The sequence below is a fragment of the Rattus norvegicus genome, chromosome 6 (genome assembly GCF_021556685.1).
Source record: "Rattus norvegicus strain SHRSP/BbbUtx chromosome 6, alternate assembly SHRSP_T2T, whole genome shotgun sequence".
NCBI lineage: Eukaryota > Metazoa > Chordata > Mammalia > Rodentia > Muridae > Rattus > Rattus norvegicus.
The window spans coordinates 127,304,895-127,317,611 of record NC_141539.1 but is presented as its reverse complement, the minus strand read 5'-3'; positions in this window follow the sequence as shown (position 1 = coordinate 127,317,611).

The window sequence follows — 12,717 nt, the reverse complement described above, 5'->3', positions numbered from 1 at the left end:
ACTTTCTTGTTCACATTTTCTAATATTTTGAAAGTAATATACTTGAGACATGGTGTTGAGGCGCTCACAGAATGTCCAAGGGTGATAACTTGAACAGTGCCTGTCCGACATGGTCACTATATGTCGCTAACCCTCAAAATGCAGCTTATACGTCAGAGGAACTGGGTGCTTAATTCATGTCTATTTTCATTACTTTTAATTTTAAAAGTTAAATTTATCTATTCGTAGTGCGTGTACACCCATGTGGATGTGTGTGGGTGTGGGTGCACATGCACATGTCAGAGATATGGCGGTCAGAGGACGATTTGCTACAGTTGATTCTTCCCTTCCTTCCTCCATGTGGGTCCCAGGGATTGAATTCAGGTCATCAGGCTTGGTGGCAAGTGCCTCCTACTAATGAGCCATCCTGCTGGGCCCTGATCTTATTTTTAAGAATTGGTATTTGAGGAGCTGGAGAGAAGGCTCAGTGGTTAAAGAACTTGTTTTTCTTGTAGAGGATCCAGATTTGATTCCCTGCACTTACATGTGGGCTCGGAACCATTTGTAACTCCAGTTCTAAGAGATGAATTGTTCTTTTTCTGACCTCTAAAGGCACCAGGCACTCTTGTGCGACACAAACAGAAATGCAGGCAAAACAGTCAAACATTTAAAAATGTATACACGTATTTTAAAAAAAACCCATAGATATAAAACATTTTAAAAGACTTTGTGTGTGTGTGTGCGTGTGTGCGTGTGTGTGCGAAGAATTGGGATTTGAATAGCCACATGGGGCTCAGTACAGCTCTGGAAGGAGCGAAGACATATATTGGGTGAGGGCAGAAATTTGGAAGTCTCAAAAGCACTTGGAGGGTACAGAGAGAGAAGACAGCAAAAGATGGTGTGCTAGCAACATCCATGCAGGAGTGGAAAGGAAGGCGTCGGCAAAGCCTACTAAGAGCAGGACAAGGCGTGTTGAAGCCTCAGGAAGGGAGGGTGCAAAGAAAACCTTACATCTGTATGGACGTGGAGCTGTCAATAATAAATTTGGTGGCCTATGGTTTGGCAGGAAATAGGAGGTTGGACACCTGGCAGAAAGGATTCTGGAATATTGCCAGGCGAGGGAGATTTGCCCAGGGAGTGACAAGACAGATGCATGGTACCTGAGCACAGGTAACCAGCCATATGGCAGGATGCAAATTAGAATAAATGGGATTTTTAAGTTATGATTTAGTCAGAGAAGAGCCTAGATATATGGCCAAGGTATTTGTAGATGCATGATGAGTCTCAGTCTTATTTCTGGGAACTTGGGCCTGGGAGGTAGAACCAGACTTAACTTCCACATGAGGGTGCACAGCAGAGCTACATGCGGTGAAGAGAAAACCAAGGGAAGTACCCATTTACCTTACCAACAGGAAGGTCACAAAGATGTCTCTTGGCAACCTTACTCAGACCCTATGACATCCAGGGGGCAGCACCAAGCAACTGAAGGCATCTAGCTACGACACTGGTCACCTGTTAGTTGCCAGGATTGACTCAGCCTGACAAAGGGTTGACTGGTTGACTAGGCGGTTGTAATAGTTAATATTGACAGACTAGAATTAATGACTAGAATCACCTACGAGGCAAGCCCTCTGATCACACCTATGACGGATCGCCTGGATTAGGTTCTTCGAGTTGAGAAGATCCACATTGCCTGGATCCCACATGCTGGGTTCCAGGACTGAGTCGAGCTGCTTCCTATGTGTGCAATGTGGCCAGCCTTACCGCTGCCATGACTTCTCACCATGGTGAACTCCATCTTGGAACTGTGAAACTAAACGAGCCCTCTCCCTAGTTTACGTCAGGACATTTTATGACAGTAAATTAATACTTACTAAGCTGATCCCCAAATGAATGGGACTCAAACTATGATTTTTATTTATTAGGCTCTGCGCAATCACTGGGAGATTAACCCTAATCTAAATCTCTAATGCTAGTCTGGCTACTACCCCAACTGGGCTCCCCATATCCTTGCTGTTGGAAATTCTCTGGATTATTTCTGCTCCAGAAATCTGGTGTCCTCAGAAGACATGTCACTCAGGCTCATGCTACTATGACTGATGGAGACCTCCAGTTCTCTCTGTCTTCTTCTTCTTCTTCGTGCTTCTCTCTCTCTCTCTCTCTCTCTCTCTCTCTCTCTCTCTCTCTCTCTCTGTCGGACCCACATGGTTACAGCCTGGTAACTCAAACTCTACCTCTCTCTATTCCCTCCAGTCACCTGTTTTATTTAACTAATAGCTTTAAATTGGGGAGCAAAGTTTACACATCAAAGGTTGGCGTTTGCAAGGATATGCTCGTCTTGGAGCAATCAGATCTTGGGGTATAGAATTTAGCATTTGAATACAAGAAGCACAAACCCCCTACACGGCGGCGGAGGCTGCGATGGCAGCGACAGTGACAGGAGAGGAAACCAACACAGATGACCTTCCCCTTACTCCTTCCCAGTATTTCTGCCAAAGCTGCTGACTGACCTTCTGTCAGGGGTAAAGTAGCCATATTCCTGTTAGAACGGCACAGGAGTTCTCAATGAGACAGCGGACAAGTGGCCACAGCTCATAGTCCCCTGGCTCTTCACCTTGCTCATCTTGATTAGTTTCTAGAGGACACAGGAACATTTCCTCCCCAACTACCTCTTTGGAAAACACTGTAGTATCTCATGCTTGTAATCTTGACTCTAATTTCCACCCTGTTGGCTTAGACTGTCCACCAACGATTCCTTCTAAATCACCCTTTTCTTTTTTTTTCTCCCCCTGATATATATTTATTGGAGGCTTCTATTTTTAGCTTGTCCGAAGAGTGGGTAATGGGAATTCACAGGATTTATTGCTCAAATTACTTCTCTGGCTCGCTCCAACCCCCAGCGAAGCTTCAGACAGTGGCATTGTATTTCTCATTTATTAGATTTTTAAGTGCTCTGTTAGGCAGTTTACACACATCCCCAATGTCTCTGCAACCCACATGCACAACAGCTCTGGGAAATCGGTCACAAGTCAGATGTGTCCCATCTTTGGATTGAAATCGGGGAGAGCCTCAATTCCACACAGAGATTGTTGGAGGCCTTGGGGAAAAGAAAAAGAAAGAAAAGAAAAGGAAGGGGAGATGGGTTGATTGGTAAAGTGGTGCTTGCCTTGTAAATATGAGGAACTGGATTCAGATACCCAGCATCCACATACAAAGCTGGACATGCCAACACCGGAGAGGCAGAGTCCGGAGGACCTCAGTCTAGCTGAGTTGCTGTGCTAGAGGCCCAGCTGCAAAACCTGTGTCAAAAAATAGAGTAAGATCGTGAGCATCTGGGCAAGATGCAAGACATTGACCTTGGGCCTCCATGCCCACACACAAACACATGCACAGACACAAACACTCATGGACATACATGACAAATACATGCACTACATGAACACATACACACAATTTTTTTAAAAAGATCAAAGAGAGACAAACAATGGTAGCTTATTTGTAAGACACACACGTGGCGAATTGCTTAACCCCCATACTAAGGCCCAAAGTGAAAGTCAGAAATACATTTCCAAATATTTGCAAACCATTGTATCTCCCAGAACAGCCGCAGGGCTTGCAGCTCACTCTAGAGCTATTAAGTCATAAGCAGGCTTTCCAGAGATTTCTCCCCAAAGTATGTTCATTTTCTCAGGTTTTACTAGCCAGAATCTCATCAAGACACAAGAACAACTAGTCACAGAATGGTAGAGTCAATTGTATACTTTTCCCTGGTTGAAGACCCTGGCCCCTGAGACCCAGGTTCCTGTGTAGAGTCACAGCCTACCTTGCTCCTGACCTTGAGCAGTAGATAAGCTGAATTTTTTCAAGTTTGTTGCCTAAGCAAATGCATTTTTTTCTGCTCCAAAAGTCTGCCCTATGCAAGCATTAACAAACTCCTATTGGTCCTTCAAGACTTTTTCCTAGTGTACGTGCATCCTCCAAAATGTGTTAAGATCCTCAGCATAACAGTGTTGGGAGTCCACACTTGAATAAGGGAAACAGATTAGTGTTGTCTGCTGTTTGGTTCGTCAACTTGACACAAAAAGTCATCTGGGAAGAGGAAACCTTAGTTACCAGATTGCCTCTATCAAACTGTCTTGGAAGCATCTTCTTGATTAATAAGTGATAGGGGAGGGCTCAGGCCACTGTGGGTAGTGCCACACTTGGGCAGATTGTCCTGGGGTGTATAAGGAAGACTGTGTATGAAGTGAGAAGCAGGCCCGTAGCAGAGGCCATGAAAGGGCACTTCATGGCCTCTGCTTCAGTTTGTGCCTCCAGGTTCCTGCCCTACTTGAGTTCCTGCTTTGGCATTCCTCAGGGAAGGATTGTGAAGACTATGTAAGCCAAATACACCCTTCCCTCTTCAAGTTGGTTTTGGTTAGGCTGTTCTCAGTAATAGAAAAGAATCTGAGGTGTCCTAAGTGGATTCCTGTTTTTTGTTCTCTCTCTCTGTGTCTCTCTGTGTTTCTCTCTCTCTCTCTCTCTCTCTCTCTCTCTCTCTCTCTCTCTCTCTCTCTCTCTCTCTCTCTCTGTCTCCTCCCCACTCCCCCATCCCCCACCCCCATCCCACACATACACAGATACACAGTTATGTAACACTTTCTACCATGTAACAATGTTGCAATCTGAAGCCTTTACCAGGTGCAGGCCTTTGATCTTGGACTTCCTACCCTCCAAAACCACAAGACAACGTTCTGTTCTTTACAAATTAACCAGCCTATGACATTCTGTGACAGAGGCACAAAGCAGGTAAGACACTTTACCGCTTCCTCTGGCCTGGAAGACCTCTGAGCACCCACTTCTATTCCACGCAGGAACGCATTGCCTGTTGGTTATGTGTGACTCTTTCCAGATAAATTCTTCTCTGGAAGCGGTCATGTCTCACCACGTAGCTCCTAAGCCCTGCTTCATCATTACTAGTCCCCACATGTGGCTAAACAGAACTCGGAGACAAATGAATGGATGCTTTCTACAGAATCCAAACCTGGGTTTGCAAGGCCAATAAAAAGCAGAGAACAAACACAAAAGATCTGAGCAAATAAAGTGTGGTTGAAAAGAAGGACTAGACAAGGAGCTGAGACAGGGACCGCAACTAGCTCTGGCACAAAAAAATGTCCCAGGTGACTTGGGGAGTCACTTCCATCTCTAGCTTCTCACTGTACAATCTGGTACAACCCACTGGCCACTAATACACCTTCCAGTTGCTTCCTCTCTATGCCACTGGTGACTGGCTATGTGACATGTAGCCAGACTTTGGCTACCTTATGGGCTCTTCTTTTTTCCACTCTTCTCCACCCCTCTACTTTAACCCTTTCGACCCCTCTAACACTAGACAGGAGAGAAAAAAGGACAGAGGGGAAAGGGGGCAATGTTATCATTAGAGTACGTCCTGATGGCTGGGAGCATAGAGTTCCTTGGGGCAAGTTTGATCTTCACCATCGGTATACCTAATTTCTTCTTGTTTTTGCACAACCACTTAATCGACAGTCCACTAACAACTGCTATATGGGGCTGTGGCATTTATATACCCTCTGAAAAGTTCCCAGAATTCCAAACATCACATAATTGCAGAAACTATCTTCAGCTGGCAAAACTACACCTCAGCTAGAGCGCAAAGCAAAGCATAGCAGCTGTGGACAATCTGAAGCAGCCCCATATCCCACACCTGGGATTGAAACAAAAACATATTCTTATATTATTTCTGTATTTTTAAAGACACCAAAATTCTCATGACAGTGACAGATATTAACAGGCATCAGAGGGGAGAAATTTGGTTCAGCTTGCTTCCAACATTCAGATAGATATTTACGAGGAGTCTGTCTTTGTAAACGCCTCATTTCTGCCTCAAGCTCTCCTACCCACTGTAGTGTTGATATAAAGAAGGTACCTTGAGTGTTATCGCTCCTACACATTCCCAGGTCCGTGTCCTCTACTTACTAAGTCCTTCATTCATCCATTTATCCACTCATTCACTCAGCCCCTCACCCATTCAACCACTCCTCCACCTATCCTTGTAGCCAGACAACAAATATCAGACTGTCCTAATGTTCCCAACATGGCACCAAGCTCTCAGGTGGTATCAGCCAGACACTGTGTGAACACCAGTCCTGATCTTGGGGAGAAATAAATGAAGACAGGAGAGATTCCTGCAGGAATCTTTCCTCAAATGCCTTTGTCAAACATCTTCATTTTGCGTGAGAAAGGTAACAGTAGAGGTTCCTGCCACCCACAGAAGTAATGTGTGGTGACGCAGGAATGGGGAACCTTCAAATCTGTGAACATTTTCTCCACATGCCAGGGTCGGTCGGCCTGCAGCAGGACTGCCCTATACAGTTACAGGAAGCAGGTATCTGTCTTACCTAGGGGACGCTGGATGAGAGGGTGGTCTGCAAATGAAATAGGTCGCCGGGGAAGGTAATGAGTTTTCTGGCACTAGACATGATTGCACAAGGGCTGGATAATCACCATTTGCTGGGGCTGTCACAGAGGGAATTCAAGCATGGGATGGAGGAGTCAGGCAAGGTGATCTTCAAAGTTCCTTTTTCATCCGGAAGTTTCAGATGTCTGAGAGAAGGACTAGACTGTGTGTCCTCTTTAGCACACAGCCAAGTCACCACGTATGCCTCTCCATACCCAAGCTTCTAATGCAGCAGCAGATCCAATGCAGAAAATATGCCAGCCGCTCTGTGGGACAAGTTGCTCTGTGTTTATCTATGAAATCAGCTGAGCTGCAAAAATCTTGGACAGGAGATCCAGGGCTGGGGACATTGCTGTTGGTAAAGTCCTTGTTTTACGAAGGAAAACTGAGGAACTGAGCTGTATCCCAGCTCAGTTTAGCGTTTAGTGTGTGTGTGTGTGTGTGTGTGTGTGTGTGTGTGTGTGTGTATGTGTGTGTGTGTGTTGTTTTTGTTTGTTTCATCTTTTGTTTTCCCCAAGTAGTGGTACATCTCTTTAATCCCAGCACATGGGAGGCAGGGGCAGATATATGTCTGTGACTTTATGGCTGGCCCAGTCTACATAGTGACTCTCAGGCTAGTAGGGCCTGTATTATAAGACCTTGTCTCAAGAACAAATAAGAAATAAATTTTAAAAACAAAGCCAGGAGTAGTGAGATGACTCAGTGGGTAATGGTGGCTGCGACCAAATCTAGCAACTTGAGTTCAATCCCCAAGACCTACATGGTGGAAGGAAAGAAGTGACTCCCACAAGTTAACCTCTGATCGCCACACACACCCTATGGTACACCCCCCACACCCTCCATGCAAGTAAGTAAACAAACAAACAACTTTTGGAAGTTTTAAAGAAGAGTTTAGGGTCTTTAGCAACATAGAGATTTTGAGGCCCTCCTGGCCTACATTTGACCCTATCTCAAAACAAACAAATTCAGAAGCCATTGTGTGATTGTGTGATTGTATTTCCAGTACTGAGTTACTTAGGAGGTAGATATAGGGAATACCTGGAGCTTGCTGGCTAGCCAGTGGACCCTTCTTAACAAGTTTCGGGCTGTGTGTGTGTGTGTGTGTGTGTGTGTGTGTGTGTGTGAGAGAGAGAGAGAGAGAGAGAGAGAGAGAGAGAGAGAAGAGAGAGAGAGAGAGAGAGAGAGAGAGAGAGAGAGAGAGACTATGTTTCAAAAATAACCAATTGGATAGCACCTAAGGGACCACATCCATGGTTGTTCTCTGGTAATGTACACATCTGTACACAGGTGCGTGTGGTTTTCAAACCCATTGGCTTTTTCAGACTGACCTGTACCTAATGTACAATGTCAGCCAGAAACTGTCCTGCATTCTGGGTTGTTCAGAGTGAGGTGTTCTCTGAAGCTCTGTAATTCCATAGCTTGGAGCTTACAGGACCAACTCGGTGGCTTATGGAGTTATGAGTCTGCTGACAACCATGCCTGTCACCTCTACTCTCCCTGACAGGTGAGCCACTCTCTCAGAACATAAACCATCTTCTCTCATATTAAAAATTAAAGCTGCCAACAGAACAAAGGAAATAGCTTCACACCCCGCTCCCCTACCTCCACCAGGAATCTCACTCAGCCCTACAAACAAATGCCAGGGACTCTGCCTTGATCACCAGCTGGCAGTGAGGTTTCAGCAAATTCCCATGCTCCTTTTTGTCCTGTACTCAACATCACAGGGGTTCTGGGTACATCCTGGGCCTTGCTTTCATTTCCCCGTAGGAACAGCAGATGAATGCAGCTGCCTGCAGAGTGGCGTTTATTGGAGAGATAAATCTCTTTGGCTAAATATGAACCACACAGAGGCAACAAAGGAGCTGCGTTTTTAATGAAGGAGGCTTACCCAAAGCCTAGCAGCAGAAGGCAGAACTCCAATTAAGAAGAGTTGGGAAACCGGGGTCCAAGAGACCACATATGTGGCCATGTACCAGGAATGGGCCTGGCTGCTGGGACTTGAGGAGTAAATAAAAAGCTCCCCTTGCACTCTGGGGGCTGGTACCAATGGGGCAGGGGAAGGGGAGTGCTGTGTGGGGCCAAAGGAAGAGGCCAGGACAAGATGAGGACAATTGAGATTGACTTGTGTCAGTGCTGAGCAGCAGGACAGCTTGTGGGGAGAGAAGGCTTCCTGAAACCGTGCTGTTGACCTTGTCCTAATGTGAAAAGTCTAGATGGACAAGGGGTGAGTTTGTCGACAGGAGACACAGAGTGTGTGCAGAGAGCTCAGGAGAGGGGAGATGGGGAACAAGGCCAGGGTTCACGTGAGTCTGGTTACCAGAAGGGATGCGAGACAAGTAGCCTAACTCTCAGGTGTAAAGGTCAAAGGTGTCATGGAGTCTTTGGGATTGTGGTCCACAGCCATGGGCTCTCAAACACATAGAACTCTAGAGTCATCTAGGAAGCGTCTATGAAAGTACTGATTGGCCAGACACTGTCTAAACAAACAAACAAACAAACAAGCCAGGTTCCTGAAGCTGTAGCTTCAGTAACCTGGATCCTGCAGATGTGGGGTAGGACTGGAACCTCGCACTGTGACCAGCACTGCTTTGAGACACGGAAGCAACTGTCTGGAATTGTTGAGAGATGAAGGCAAGTGTGTCTGGTAGCTCTCCACTGGTGTCCCGTGAAACTGACTTGCAGGAGGAGGGACAGAGAGTGGGCCTCCATGGTGGTGCATACCAATAGCAGGTACCCAACGATGCTCACAGGCTAATGTGGAGGAAGGGCCGTGACATGATGCTAAGGGGACTTTCCTCTGGTGGATCATCCATGGTGTCTTGAACCCAAGTGATGCACCCAAGAAGAAGAACCTGGACAAAGGCGGGAGGGAGGGAAAGGCAGGCTCCACCTCCTTGGAGGCAGTGCCCAGGGAAGGCTGGTCATCCCAAGGGGCCCAGACCTTATTTATATGTTGTGTTGCTAATTGATCCCAAAGCCCCAAGGTGAGGCAGGGACCAGTTCCTGGGCTTGGGGCAAAACGGTAACAACAACAACAAGCTGGCCTGTCCCTGAGTGCAACATCTGTGGACACCTTGTCTCCACCCAGTGACGTTGCTGATGACGATGCAGTCTCCACAGATCTGCCTCAGTCTGGGCCTCTAGGTGTATAGTCTTCTCAGGCTATTACCGATTGCCTGGCACATGTGACTGGGCTCAGAGGACCTGTTCTTCCAGCTACCTGCGCTCACCCTCAGCCCTGCTACACCAGGAAGCAGGAAGACAGATGATCAGGAACCTCCACAGTGACCGGACTATCATCCGAGTCCCTGTTCACAGTCTCAGCAAGTGACAGCCCAACACTGGTTCCAGGAAGGCTCCACTTCAGTCGAGTCACCCAGGTACAGTGACACCACGAAGGTAAAGAGATGTCAGTCACCCAGAGAGCCACTGTTCAGACAAAGCTGGCATAGCACGGAGCCTTAAAGTAGCTTGTAATACTGCCGCAAACCCAATTTTGGAATATGTTCATAACTTCTCCCATGCCTTTAAATGAAGTTTTTAGATGATCTAACCACCTAACTCATTCGTAAAAAGCATACGATGTGTCGATGGTAGAAGACTACAAGGAAATTGTAATCACACGTGTCCCGATTGTACCAGAGGACCAGAGGGCAGACACCCGCAGGCTTGGGTAGAACCGGTATGACAGACAATGCCTGTACAGTCGAGCTACCTTGGCATCAGGCACCACGATTATGGTTGCCATTTGAGACCTGCTCCAGGAGCCTGGGTTATAGAAAACAAGCATTCTCTGAACTGACTCTAAGTCTTGGCAAAGTTTTCAAGCTAGTAACACACAACCTCCTCTGGGTTTGACGAGCTAGGCTTGTCTACAAAGGGCACGCGTTTACAGTCTGCAAAGGAAAATGCAGTCTTTCCATTGGGCATTGGCTCCAGAGTTCCCCATTGATGCCCAAATCCATAGATTTCAACTCCTATGACATAAAAGAGCATGGTGTTTTCACATAACCTGCGAACATCTTCCTGGATCCGTTAAGACATCATGACACCAGGGATGATACTTAATACAAATGAATGTTAGAAAGATATGGTTGCTCTTATACTGTATTGTTTAGGGGATAACGACACAAACAAGAGAGAATATGTGTTCAATACAGACACAGTTTTCCTGCTAATGTTTTCTCTAAGAGGCTGGCGCATCCATGGATACCAGGGGCCCACTGTGCTTTGTGATTATATACAAAATGGATGGAATTCAATGTTAGATTATTAGGGACATGTTCCCCCCACCATACAAGTGTACAAAGACATCTGTGACTGACGAACGTGTTATACAGGACTATCCCTCACCTATCCCTACTTCTCCCTAGCTCCTGTTCACTAAACGTCCAGGGGCCCCCCAATCATCTTATCAACCCAACACACACAACACAGATTTCCAAAATTCACCTTAGGGGGTGCTGTTCCTCAGAGGGCCCTTGCTGGAGAGTTCACACTGTCCCTTTCTATGCATTCACTGATGTGCTGCCCCCATTAGAGGAGAACAGAACGGCTATGCAAAGCCGGGGTTCAGAGAGGGGGTGGCCCACCTCAGGAATTGGCAGGTCAGAGGGGACGGACCTAGGATCCCAGCATCCTGAGACAGGATTGTATTATGAGCCTAACTATATCCTCTTAAGTCACCCTTCTCAGTCCCTCATCCCTCACAGCATAGCTGGATTCAGACATGATTTAAAAAGCTGGGAGATATCTCATTCACGTAAAGCCACACAAGCAGAGTTTGATCCCCCAGAAACCACATTTTAAAAAAGCTAGGCATAGTGGCACACTTTTGTAATCCAAGAGCAAGAGAAACAGAGACAAGCAGGTCTAGGGCTCACTGGCCAGACAATCTAGCTGAATTAGCAAGTTATAGGCCAGTGAGAGACTGTCTAAATGAAACAAGATGGGCAACAATCTGAAGGGATGACACCTGGTGCCGACCTCTGACCTCTCCCCCACACACACATGTGTGCTCACATAGTTGACCCGAGATATACATGAACATACATGCACCAAAAAACAAAACAAACAGACAAACAAAACCCCTGTGTTCAGGGTCCAAGGAGGTCATACGGATGGGACTTCAGCCAGTATGGCTGGTACTGGTTTGATCTCTGACATCCAGCCACTGGGTTTGTGAGAAAATAGACTTGTTTAAGCCCAGGTCTATGATTCTTAGTTTTGTCATCCCTAATGAACTCACGGGGGATTTTTGCAGATCAGCTCGCCCGCCTGTCTGCCCTGTATAAATTGCCTTGTGATGACCAGAAGTCAATCTTGTGGCTTCCCGTTCCCTGCTCTCCACACGCTGCAGAGCTGAAAATACAGACACTGCATGTTTACTCTATAAATCAGGTGAAGTCACTCACACCACGCCAGGTAAACACAAAAAGAGTCTCCCGAAAGCTGAGTCAATAAGGAATCGTGTAGCAACCTCTAATTGTATCTCAAACACTTTCCAGACCTGTGTGGCCCAGATGACAGCAAATCGGACCAATTAATTACCCAAATTACTCGAATTACCCAAACCTCTGTGTGGAGACCTCGTCTACTTGACCAAAGCGGGATTTTAGTCATTGCCTGGGCTCGCAGGCCCACCTGGCTTGCTGACTCATGTCTAGAATCTAGTATTTTTGCCTTCCCATTCTGCTTGTCCTGAAACTGGAGTGGAAAACCAGGTGGCCGGTGGAAGCTAGACTGTGGACATGCTGTCTCCTGCCTACTGCACAGGGATCTGCCCCCCCCCCCCCCATCCTGAGGCAGAACTGAATTCCCTTTCTAAGCCAAATCACCTTCTGTTTTATGCTCCATCACAGGGGCCTCCTGGTATACACAGCCTTGTTCCCATGTGTTTGCTCTCCTTTTGCTTCCACAGAAACAGACCTGCTCACCCAAAGCTCCAGACAGCTTAGGAGCTGGCTCCAGATGGGCTACTGGACTAGCGTCTTTGTTGAGCCTATGGCCAACTCTCCCAGGACTGTTTGAAAATTATGTGCTCTGCGAAGACCATGTGCTTAAAGCTTGGTACCCAGCCTGTGGTGCCACTGGAAGGTTGTGGGACCTCTAGAAGGTGGGGCCTAGGGGTTGGGGATTTAGCTCAGTGGTAGAGCGCTTGCCTAGCAAGCACAAGGCCCTGGGTTCGGTCCTCAGCTCCAAAAAAAAAAAAAAAAAAAAAAAAAAGAAGAAGAAGGTGGGCCTAGTGAGAGGGAGTTAGGTCATTGGAACCCAAGCCTCCT